This window comes from Aquila chrysaetos, chromosome 4 (genome assembly GCF_900496995.4).
Source record: "Aquila chrysaetos chrysaetos chromosome 4, bAquChr1.4, whole genome shotgun sequence".
In the NCBI taxonomy this organism is placed as follows: Eukaryota; Metazoa; Chordata; class Aves; order Accipitriformes; family Accipitridae; genus Aquila; species Aquila chrysaetos.
Window position 1 is genome coordinate 40,702,356 of NC_044007.1, and position 12,655 is coordinate 40,715,010.

Genomic DNA, 12,655 nt, shown 5'->3' on the forward strand with positions numbered 1-12,655 from the left:
ACGTGACTGATGGCACCCACGCTCGCTGCGGAGGTGGCATCTGACTGCCCACATCTTGCCCTGGCGCATCTATTTCTGGCAAGGGAGCGGCGGCTAGATTACGGATGATAGAGCAGATTAAGTTTTGATTCTTATTTATTTGAGTAAGAACAATCCTTAAAAGCCATTATTAACCTCCTTACCTTTAATCAGCCAATTGCTGGGAGTCCTGGTAGCCCTGCTTTTACCGGGTGACCCGGTGAACCTGAATGTGGTTCAGGGCAGCAGCGCGTGGGCTGCCACCGCCACCGCCGCTCATCAGGAAGCTGAGGTACCGTGAGGTGTGTGTCAGGCTTCTCTGTTATTACTTCTCTGTAATAAATTCAGGGTGGCAAGTTGAGGCTGGGGAACCACCACCCCCTCCCCCCCTGCCCCATGCAAACACAGCCCCCCGGGAGAGCCGGGCGGCCGCTGCCGCTCTCGCTCGTTTTGAGCCCGGCGTTCAATTTCTCGAAACGAGGACGGAAGGAAGCAACAAATGGGAAGGAAACGGGCCTGCTTGTGAAATCCAAAACCGGATCGGTAAGAAAAACATCATAAATTATGGATCCCTTGGAGCCGCCGGCAACCTGTCATTGTGCATGATCTGTCTCCATTGTACTTTTCTGTGTGGGTGAAACTGTTGTAAACTAACACAGGGCAAGCTTTTTCTGCCGAGGATCACTGCCCGCTGCTGGAAGAGCCCTCTGCCTCCCAGCACAAACAGCCCATTGCGAACCAAATGTTTCGTGTAACCGATAGCGGCCCCAGTGGATAGGCGAGCCCTTGAAGAGGGTGAAGGGGAATGAGGGTTTCAGCTGATCCTGCTCACTGGAGCTTAGCACGGGTGGACGCGCCAGCTGCAAGGACGGGGACGGGCAGCCTGGGCCAGCACAAGGCCGCCCATTGTTCCCCAATACGCTGCTGGAAAAGACAACCAGATTAGGGTAGTTGAGCGGCAGCGCTGCGGCGTGGGACACCCACGCTGGGGAGCCAAGGGGGCTGCTCCGGGCCCTCAGCCCCCCGGGTCCCGGGGGCTGTGCTGGGGGCGGCCAGGGAGCACCCCCGGTACACCCTGCCCGGAGCAGCGGGGCTTAAGGGGCGTGGGGAGGGGGATTTTCGGCCCCCCAGCTGCACCAGCCTGCCTCGGATGCCAGATGCAGGCGGGCAGGGGGAGGAGGGGAGCGGGAGCAGAGCAGAGAACGAACTCAAGGTCAAACGGCGAGGGGAGGGGGAGGAAGAGGAGGTGGCGGGGAGGGGAGGAAGGGTGTCCCCCAGGCGGGCGGAGAATCGCTCTTTATCCACCCTCCTTCCCCCCTTCCCACACGCCAACCGCAGAGGCAGCCTCTCATCAGGATATTTATGAACACACGCACAAATGGGAGGCTGAGGGGAGGCAAGAAAAAAAACAAAAAACCCCACCACCAACCACCCAACCCTATTTTGCTCATTCTCTTTCTTCAAAGAGCAGATGTGCTGTGGCCTGCAAACCGAGAAGGACACTCCCTTGCTGTTAGCTAATTTAGGCTGACATGCTAGGTTTTTGCGGTTCGAAACGAGAAGTTTAGTAATCAGCCGCTAACATTAACCAACACGCTGCTCGCACAACCGCCCGCGCCGGGCTCGACTGGCCTTCGACGTTACAGGAAAAAAAAAAAAAAAAAAGATTTGTTTTTTTCTCTTGCAGAAAGAAAAAAAAAAAAGGCACAAGTCTTGGCAGCACCGAGGACCCAGCTAGTGCCGTGGCACCCGGCTGTGGCAGCGCGGCGAGCCCCCGGCTGCAGGGGCCAAGGCAGCAGCCCGCTTTCATGGGAGCCCAAAAAGTAAATGAACAGCAGCAGCAGCAGCAGCGAGGAAAAGGCTGTCGCATCACCCTGGTGCTCGCCAAAGGCGCGCCACCCCCGTGGATTTGAAGAAATAAGTCTTTCTAGGGGGTTTATATAATTTTAAGGGGTCTCGTTTTTCCTTCTAAGCCACTTTCCTGCTTATTTTCTCTATTTCTGGCCACAGTTCAGCAGCTCGTCAGAAGGTGGGCTAGTCCCTCATTGCAGATTCAAACGCGCTTCTGTGCCAAATTGACCTGCTGTTATCCCCCCTTTCAGCTACTGTAACCAACACCGCACAAACAATGAATTATGAGATTAGAGTTACAGAAAAATGGCCTCATTCTGCAGATGTTGTGTCTGGAACCGGCTGCTGCAGGGCCTCGTGTTTGTTGTGACATCTTCCTCGCTCCCCCTCTTCCTCCTCCTCCTCACAGCCCCACCTTCGCCGGGTGATGCGTGCCAGGGACTGTGTTATGTGAAGGGTTAATTAGCAGCTTCCAACCCTGCCCCCCCTCCCCCCCCCCCCCAAAAAAAAGATGGAAAAAGAGAGGAAACGGGTGAGAGAGAAAAACAGCATTGATAAGAGAATAGCCATTGTATAGACAGAAAAGCAAATAATTGATCTGGAATAAAAAAAGGCATAGCAGAATTATTTTAAGATATATTGGAGTTTCATGTGGGAGCTGCATGGCGGGGACAGTGCGATGCTGCGGAGGCCGGAGAGGGCACAGGGTTTCTTTGTTGTGTGCGTGCTGGGGGGGGGGTTGCGTGTGTGTGTGTGTGAGTGTGAGTGTGCACACGCGTGTGCATGTGCTGGAGCCGGCACGGCACCCTCAGCTGCTCGGCACCGCAGCAGCTGGTACCTGTGGACTGAAAGCCCCTGCGTGCACCGTGGCAGCATCAGGATGCAGCACCACAGCCTCCAAAATACATTTACTAAGTGAGGAGCATCAGGGGGTTGTGGGTTATTTTTTCCACGGTGGATCCAAATTTTCAGGTTGAAAAGGGGTGCTTTAAAGCAGATTTGGGGACGAGAAAATATAAAATAAAACAAATCCCTGAAACTCCTGATGCTGCTAAGAGTTTTGCTGTTGACTTCAGCTGGGTAAGGAATTTGCCCAGGAAGCCGGTGACTGATGTGGATCGAGCCTGGCGGATACACCTCATCATTCTTCTCTTTCCCGCTATGCACGGTTTACACAGCTCAATAATTATATCTTATGTGCAATTTTTAATGCACATTAGGGAGCGATGAATGGAAATAAAGGCTTTCTGCATGCTGAAGGGCCAAGGCTGTGCTCTTGGTTAGTGGTGGGACAGGTTTTTTTCAAGGGAGTAATTGATTTGGAAAAAAAAAATGCAACTGTAGGTCAGTTGAAACTATTTGCCAAGTTCATCGTGTTTTTGGTGAATAGTTTTGACAATTAAAAAAAAACCCTCCAGCATTTCATTTGGGGTTTTCAGATGAAAGTTTCTACAATTTTCAAAATGAAAATACTCAGTTCTGTATTTTAAAATTATGTTTCACTTTGGAAATTATTTATGTTTAAGGACTTTAAAAGGTAAAACAAAATGAAATGGTCTTCTTTGGAATGAAATTATTCTTTAATTATTTCCTGTGTTGCTGAGCATTTTTTTCCAGTTCACTGAAACCTTTTTTTTGTTGGTTTTGAATTTATGTAAGAGAGAGAGCTGGGTGTCCCCGGCCTGCCTGGCTCTCTCCCCCGGCGCAGAAGGAGGTGTAATTGCTGGGGAAGGTAATTGCCCACGTGGTGACAATAACTCTCTGTTCATGGGGATGCGGCCAGGGATCCCTGTGAAAGCACAGGTCGGGCGCCGTGGAAATGGGACCAGTGCGGTGCTGGCCGGGAGAGGGAGGAGGGCCACCAAACCTCTCCCTCCTCCTCCGCTTGGTACACAGCCTGGGGGGGCCCAGCCCACATGGGACCCCCCCTCTGCATCTCCAGAAAGAGCCTGGAGGTCGTCTTGCACCAGAAAAGCAGGAATTTCTGCATCCAAGAGCAGATGGCTCCTTGCCCCAAAATGGGGCAGTCCCGCGTCCTCCAAGGAAGACACAAGTGTCCCTCTGAATTGCCTCGGGTTGCATCCATCCTCCCACCGCCCCCCACGGGCACCCGCTCCGGCACGCTGCGGTGCTGCCATGTGCCTTTTTAGTAACCGGGACTGCCGTGACACTCCAGAGGACGAGAAAGCACAAGGCAGGAACAGGAAGGCGGCTGCGAGAAGAAGCCCCATGGAGATGCTGCATCTGCTCCATCTTTTTCTTTTTTGCTAGTATTTTAATCTCTCAGCTAAAATGAATAGCAAGTTGCAGAATTTGGCTCGATCTTTTGTGTTTTCTGCACATTCTCAACCTACCATTGCATCCTGTTGTGCTTCAGGCAATGTGCACTTTTTCTAGGCTTTGCTTGACACCAAGCTGAGCAGGCAGGAGCTATAGGTAGGCTCTAATCCATTAAAAATACTTAGTGTTCCTTAAGAAACACACTTTTCTGAGATGCTGTAGTCCTGTTAGGCAGCAGGTTCAAGCTCCTTTTCTCCTCTCTGTGTCTCTGGTCTCAACTTCTCAACAGAAGACTTCCCTTTCCACCCTGTATTTTTCCCCATTGTTTTTACTTCCCTTTTTTAAGGCGATCTCATATTGGCATTCTTGTCCCAGTCCCGTGCTGGTAAGGCAGGTTATAAACATTAGTTTTCCTATCAGCAAATTCAACTAATAGTATCAGAAAGCAACATCTGATAAACATCAATTATTAAGACCCAACAGTGACAGAAAAGGACCTAAACCTCCAGCAGCCTGTGCTCCTTACCCTGTTTAGTTTCTTTGGCTGTATTCACAGCAAATGTCTTCTACTGTGCTATTAAGAGGTTTTGCATCCTCCGATTCACACACCCTGGACATTTCAATGGGGTTTACGCTGATGTATTTTGGTGGAGTTCACCACGCTCAGAGACACTCCAGGAGAAGAAGATGGGGAAAAAAAATATTAGAAAGGTCCTCAGGAGCTGAATATGTGCATATCTGTATGCTAGCTAGTCCCCAGCCTATTAATCCAGTCTTACCATGTCTATACAGAAACAATTACTTCAGTTTTCTTAGAATTTGGATTGTTCCACAGAGATCTGTGAGGCTGTGCTATGGCTGAACAAAATCTATTTGGTTTTGTTTGGAATATTCAGGTCAAATGGCTGCATTTGGTTAAATCCTTCCATAAGAATCAAAGAGGAGACTAGATTTCTGGTTCCATTTCTGCCTTTTTCCCTCCCCCACCCCTTTAAAAAACAACAAGAAGTCACTCATGAGCGAAGCTTCAGCAAGGAAACCTAGCATTAATTTGAGAAAGTTATGGGGAATGAGAGAAAGGTCTAGTAATGGAAATTGCATTAACTTGAGTGCTCAAATCCACTATTATCTCAATCCCAGTGTTAAGAAGCCACCATTTGGTGCTACAGCGCTCTCAGCAATACCCACTGCTGGGTCGGGGGGGTCGCTCCCAGCAAGGGGACAGTTGTGGTAGCGAATGTTTTGGCAGGACAGTGCCAGGTCTGCCGTGCCATCGCCTCAACCCCATCCGCTTTGTGCTGTAGCCGTCTCAAGAGGGTATATGTTTTCCTTCATGCTGGTGATATATGAACATCAAGGTACCTGACAGCATCCATCGCTGGATTTTTTTTTTTTTTTTTTCCTATCATCTGCATTTGACTTAGGGCTTTAACCTTCGCAGCATCCTTTTTTAACCCTTTCCAGATCACCCCATGGCTCACACATGACATCTCTGCTATTTGGTATTCTTTCTGGCTGTTGCTACCCATACGCATTTTAATCTCTCACTGCTCATGTTGTCCTTATATAGATGCTGTCCCAAACTCCTCCCCGTCAACTACAGCAGTGAACACCTGTTCTCACATCATTAACTTTATGTGCTTAAATTCTTCACGAATATCACTCCTGGCCTATAGCACTGCTGCGTGTTGAACCCTGATGGATAATCTATGAAATCTGCAAAATAGCTTCAAGGATGTAATACAGAGGATTCTCCACCCAGATCTACTTGCTGGTTCCCAACCGTCCCATCTGAATTTGTAATATATATGCTTGTTCTGTTGGGGAATACATTTATTAAGCATCTGGGGGATAAAAAAAGCCCAGTTCGTCCATCCGTTATTCTTCCAGCTCAACTGGTGGCAAATCAACAGCCTTAATAAAGTGTTGCATTTTCCAAATGAACAAAAAGCACTTCAGGACTCCTGGAGGACAGCACAAGTCTCTTTCTGCAGCTCCGTACAGCCAGCACCAACTCCATCACCTTCATCCCTTCCGATTTTTTTTTTTTTACTCGGATGGCAATTTGCAGCGAGCACCTTGATGCGTAGCCTGGTGCTCGCTGTGCCTCAGCTGATATATCTGCTTCCCATCAGCAGCAGCATCGCAGCGGATCCCGGGGCCAGCCCCCATCCCTCCCTCCTCTTTTCTGAGCCATCCCCAGGAGGTGCCGCGTGGGCTCTCCCCACGTGACGGGGAGCAGCTGCACTCCTGCTCTGCCCCCCCCCCGCTCCCCCCGCGTTGCAGCTGCAGCCCATCCTGGCTACAAAGGACGAGGAGCTAACTTTTGTGGCATATGCTGTTACAGTCAGCTTTGCTGCATCTTTTGTCTGGATTTGTTGTCTTCGGAATAGCTGAAGCCCCTTTGCTTTTTCAGCATTCACTCAGCCTGAGCATTCAGCCAGCCGACGCATTAGTATTTTGTCTTTGTAAGCACTCATGGCTGCTATGAATGTGGTCAAGAGTCGTTAGGCCTGGGACATCACAGCACCCTCTTCCCTTCTCTCACAGCAGGGCAAACTGATGCTTTGTGCTCAGAGAGCTGCCCTTAGCCAGCCCCCCTACTCGCTTGTGGGGGCATCCCATCCCATCCCATCCCATCCCATCCTATTCCATCCCCAGGTCATCACCTGGGGCTTGGACCTTCCTCTTTGCTGCACTGGGGTCCCTGTTCAGCCCTACAGAACCAAGCCATAATTAGCGACCTAAGACCCTTCCCTTCCCAGCATCTCCCTAAGCTTTGCCTTCGCGGTGTTGCAAAGATGCCCAGGTTAGCAACAGCAAACCCTTTTCCTCTCCTTCTGTCTGCACTACTCCCTGAAAGGTTTAGGAAGACTTATTCAGGAATTATTTAGGAATGACAGACACGCCTTCTTCACAGCTCTGTGCACAAGGAGGTTTCCCCATGACATAAAAGTCACCTTTACAAACAGGGGTTATGCTGGCAGCCCTCCGGCATGTTCAACGATGTTTGTGCTTATGGTGGTTTTGGGCATTTGTGTGTCATGGCACTCGCAAGGTGCCCTGAAAGCGGCATGCTGCCGGGGCTGGGCACGTGCAGGGTTTTGGAAAGCTTCCACAGCCATAAAACTCACTGTGACTTCTGGTGAGAGTATCTGAAAATATGATCCCAAACCTTTCTATGCTTTCAAGTAGTTTTTAGAGTACATAGAAAAATATTATCTTTTTCTAAACTTATGCAGTATTCAAAATGCAACTATTGCTTTTCTCAAATCTCTGTGAAGCCAAAGCGGGTGGGAGGGCTTCCTTACATCCACAGACAAATGTGGCTCATGTGTGGGAAAAGAGAGACTTTACAAAATAACACCAAAACACCTCATGTGGTGTTGTCACATATGAGAAACAAACACAGCTTTGGTGCAAAACTGTTTTATGCCAGGGAGTCTGGAAGTAGCTGGTGTAGATAAATGAGTTTCAGAGGCAGTTAAGTATGTGCATATTAGGTGAGAAGTCTTATGCTCAGGAGAGCATTACGGTGCTGCATTACACACATTAGCAGCTGCAAAAATCATGAATGTGCATTTAAAAACAGGAATTGGAGGAAACGATGTTCTTTTCTTCAGCGTGTGTAGAGAAAACGAAACGTTTTTCACGCGAACTTTTCATGCTGCCTCTTTTATTCTGCATACTCTGTGCATGATACCGGTCTTATTAACCTCTGCCTCCTGCACTCACCCATCAAGTACAATAAAATGGCTCCTCTGATGTCCTTGGTCTGCAGGGAGTTTCCAGAAATGGCATCTGTGCTGACATTGAAATAATCTGCAGTCCGAGGCAAGTATGCAAGTTATCGACGAGGCTGCCTGGCAGTCGCGGCTGGCTCTGTGAACTGCTCCATTCTTGTTTACTTAAAATCCTTTTCCTTCCTCTCTTTATTTGAGAATACAGCATGCCATGCCACGATGCTATCTAATAGCCGTGTCCCCCCTCCAAGGGCCGGCCAGGGACCGCGGGCCGATAATCGCAGCGGCACGGAGGAGTCGTCGCTCTCTGCTCCGCTGGCAGAAGCTGCGGGCTTTTGCCACCTCTGAAAATCAGGTTTCTGCTCTTGGTCTCCTGGCATCGGTCCCACAGCAGGGTCACAGTGAGTGCAGATTATACCCACCGCATGACAGGAGTCAATTCCTACTGACTCCAGGTAGCTGCCGCTGCCACCGTTTCAATCAGTGCGCCGGTAATTAAAAATTGGTCAAGGTCCAGCCGCTTCCACCTGATATGCTGGGCAAAAGCATCTGGATGAGAGGGACGGAGGGGTCCCGAGGCACAGCCGGCTGCTCGCGGACCCCGCACCCACCGCCCGTGCGGGCAGCCGGAGCCCCGCAGAGGCTGTACGCAGCTCAGACCTACCGGAGCCTGTCTCTTCCAGCAGCCTGCAGAGCAGGAATGAGCCCAAACCCGAAGCACACCAGAGGCTGCGCGGCAGCGGGACACAGCGCTGAGTGGAGCAGAGCAGGACACGGGCAGGCACGTAGGCAGCAGCAAAAAGTCTTGGGGATGGTTTTGGCTATCCTTAGGTTGATACGGCCCCCAGGGAGGACAGCTCTATCTTATGGATAACTCTGTGTAGTTATACAAAGCCATCGGCGTGAGACCTTTCTGTGATAGCACTTGTAGTCTGCTAGGCTGAGAAATACAGAGTATCACATTTAACCCCCGCAAACATCATTAACAAGCCATAGTACCTGGCCTCCCGATGCACCGCTGGCTGCTCCCCAGTTATCCCTTACAGAAAGGGTTGCAAAACCAGGACAGGGAGCAACTGTTGCCCAGATCCCATCCAGCCGCTTCCAGCCTGTCAAAAACCACGGCTCAGACACAACATACTGAGATAAACCTGGCGCTCTGGCTTTGAGCCTTTGATCTTCAGCTGGTTTGCAAGAGAGAAAGAAGAAAAAGGTTAATCACAAACAGCTGATGTAGAAGTTGCTGGTCTGATACAAAACCAGCAGATTCCCCTGTAACCATGTACCTCCCAGAGCAGGAGCCTTCGCTAGAAAGCAACTGCCTCCCCATTGCAGGAACTGGCTGCACGAGAGGTATTTCCAGAGAGGAGCAGATTAAACTCGTTTTCCATCTAACCTGGGCATGGGCTTGTTAGGGATACCAAGGAAGGGGCCACAAAATGAGCTCGCAGGTCTAGCGGGTGTTTATAATATGTGCTGAAGGGTTTTTCCAGCTAAGCTGCAATTTGAGTTTCTACCCTGAGGGTTACACCCTGAGAAGTTAAATGGGATGCTGAAAAGTTTATAAATACAGAAAATATGCTTGTCCCCCCGGCTCTCACCCCCTTTCCGTGTGGGCACGCATATCGGAGCACACACAGCAGCCTGGCCCTCTCCTGTTGTTTCCAAGCTGCTCTTTGCACAGCTCGGCTCAGCCGGTCCTGCCAGACCTGCTCCACGTGGCATGCCAGCGCTGCCTTCTTCAGCTTGAAACCTTCCCCCAGTGCAAATGCTTCTCCATGCCTGTGCCACGGCCTCTTCTCCATCATATCTTTCTGGAAAAAGGGTGGCAATCGGGGCTCAGTGGGCCCTGCGAGGAAAGCGAGGGTCACCCCCAGCCCTGACATGGTGCCCAGCTGCTGGCGCCTGCTGCTCCCCTGCCCCCTAAAACCCCGGGCTCGTCACGCAGGACTTTTGCCAAGGAGATTTTGGTACCGCCGCCCTGTTTCTTGCAGGGTCTCTCCGGCTGAGGCTGAGGATATCGCAGAGGAGAGGGGGCAAAGCTGGTCTCTGCTCAGTCTGGTGCTCACTAAAAATCCTGCTAAGGAGGAGAAGAGCTGGACTTTGTACCAGGCTCAGACCTTTCCCAGCTCCATCTCTGTTTGCCACCGAGATAGATAGGCAGCACTGGGTGAAACAAAGAGGGAGCAAGAGCAGCTGCGGGAAGCTTTTCCAGAGAATAAATATTTCTATTATTTCCCAGCCTGACTGGAAGCATTCATGGGCTGCAAGGAGATGGTTACTCCCTCAACTGCTTTACTTATCTCAGCCGCTCTAGGTGGTGGTTGTAGCAAATGGCACGCTTGCAAGATAACAGAGGCTTTAAAGGGCTGCTGTCTTACAGAGAAAGGGAGATGCTGACTCAGCTGCTGGAAAAATCAAGCAAAACATGGAAAAGGCACAAAAGTTTGTTCGCAGCCTGAAAAGGAGAAAATAAGGGAGGGATTCTGAGAATAGGAAGACGCTGAATTCAGGGTGCATCCGCTGGCGAGGCGAGGGGGGATGCTGGGCAGGCCAACAATGGAGCAAAACAAAACAACACAAAGGCAGGAAATGCAGAAGTTCAGGTTCACACAAAAGTTCAGGTTCACACAGCGCGGCCGGGGCAGCTGCCCCACGCACGGCGCAGGTACAAGACCCTGCGACATGGCTGCACCCACCCGCGATTTTTGTGGGTCTCCCCCCTGCAAAGCTCTTTGGTGGGTGGGATTTTTTTTTTAAGTATGGAACACCTAGTAACGGGCCTGTGGAGCTGAGCTGGTGGTGCAAATGGCACAGCGTACAAAGCATCTACACAAAGATGGTTTTATAGTACACCGGAGAAGCAGAGTGTTTTTTTTCAAAGCCAAAAATGATTAAAAATCAAAATAGCAGATGTCCCTTGTGACTTCTGCTTGCTGAGGATTTGTTAACTCACTAGACAAGTTTTACAGTCCAACTACTTTAGCTTTGATGAGATAACCAGACCACTGTAAAACATGAAATCTATATTACCGTGCACCTTCAGTGCTGATATTTCTATAAGCATTTAGGCAGGTAATATTAAGCACCAAAGCAGGAGCATACAAACAGTCAATTTTCACTCACTACTGATTGTGGGGGTTTTTTGCTATAATGTTCATAGCGAACAATATTTACAGAGGGCTTTTAATATTCATTAACCAGAGGGTCTTCATGGGTTCATTTTCACTGCATCACTATATGCTGAGCAAGATGGCGGAGCAACAGCTGTGGGCATAAAGGACAAAGCCACATGAAACTCCACTTGGTTAGCAGGTGTATTTAGGCTCAAAGATAAAATGGTTCAAGTAGACTTCAAAACAAAACATAGATGGGAACCCAATTCATCTGCATGTCTCGGGGCAAATTCCAAATGACCGCCCTCCATCCTTTGCCATGGTGGCAGTGGTTCCCAGGGCCACGGGTTCATGAAGCCTCCCCACCTGGCAGAGGGAAAGGACGGAATGGTCGTCGGATGCCCTCAGCCTGCCGGGAACCCTGCTTGCAGGGCGGCATCACCCTTGCCACCAGAGGCGGGGTACAGGTCTCAGAGGCTGAGCGAGGAAGGGCTGGTTTGCATTGTGGGGCTTCTCCCTATCGTTTCAGAGAGGCTGTTCCTGGTGTTTTGGGGGTTGTGCGCAGCCCACAGCTGAGCCCCAGCCTGGCTTTGCTGCTGCCGGAACAGCTGAGCTCGTTAGCATGTAAAGGAAACGGAACTGCAGCTCCCGGTCTGCTTTGGGTGCAAACTGGGAGATCACAGAGCCATGCAGAAGGCACACAGATCCCCGCGCATCTCAGACCCTCGCAGAGAAGCGAAGGCCGCAACAGTTTTTGACGGGGCAGCACCGTTTGCAGACAATACCTTGGCAAGAGGGAAATGCCTTGCTCCCGTTTGGCTTCTGCGCTGCTGCTGGAAGAGGGAGGATGGAGCCTGCGGAGGAGACCCTCTCTCACCGGAGCCAAGCAGCAGCATGCAAACTCTTCTGGGCAGCCAGGGGGTCTTATCTAGCGTCTGTAAATCTCCACGTAAATTTATAGCACTATATAAAAGTTTTAAAAGAAGGAAGAGGCCACCACTCTGGAAGGAAAGGAAGTGGCGGGGAAAGGAGTAGAAACAGGCTTAATTTGTGCAGTAGCCTGGAAAAAGTCCATAGGGAGTTTAAAAAGCAATTGTATTTTGGATCCTGAAATTAAGCAGCGAGCCGCTCACTGTTTGGCTGAGGGTGAGGTGGTCAAATGTCATGACACGTGAGGGAAAACAGCAGCTTTCCATCCCCTGTGGGAGTCCTGGAGCGAGGGGTTTGGATGGGGAGGGAGGGTTACTGCACCGGAGGAATACAAAAAATAAACCAAACCAAACCAAAAAAAAACCCCAACCAAAAAACCCAAACAAAAACCCAGGACAGGAAAGCATGGACGGAAATTTCAGCAGAAGGCCCAAGACTGCCGCAGCAGCAACAGACAGAGGCTGTAGTGTGGCTGGAGAAAGGAAGAGGATGCACAGGGGTGGGGGGGAGTGAGGGGGAAGGAGGGCTGGGGATTATAAACCACTGTCAGCTTAATTTCATTTCCCAGGAAAACAAAAAAACTATTTGTAGGCACACAGATGAGAACAAGGAGATGAGATTCAGCCAAGATGGGTTTGTCAAAAACATATTGCATCAAATCAAATTAATTTCCTTGTGTGGTAAAGTAATAGGCTACGTGGATATACTTGAGGTTAG

General features: G+C 50.1%; 1 long non-coding RNA gene across 1 annotated transcript; it reads left to right on the top strand.

The window, feature by feature from the left end:
- Positions 1-353: 353 nt before the first annotated feature.
- Positions 354-2,399, top strand: LOC115340846. Its single transcript, XR_003923211.2, has 2 exons — positions 354-561; positions 1,706-2,399. It is a non-coding gene; the product is annotated as an uncharacterized LOC115340846 (long non-coding RNA).
- Positions 2,400-12,655: the final 10,256 nt, after the last annotated feature.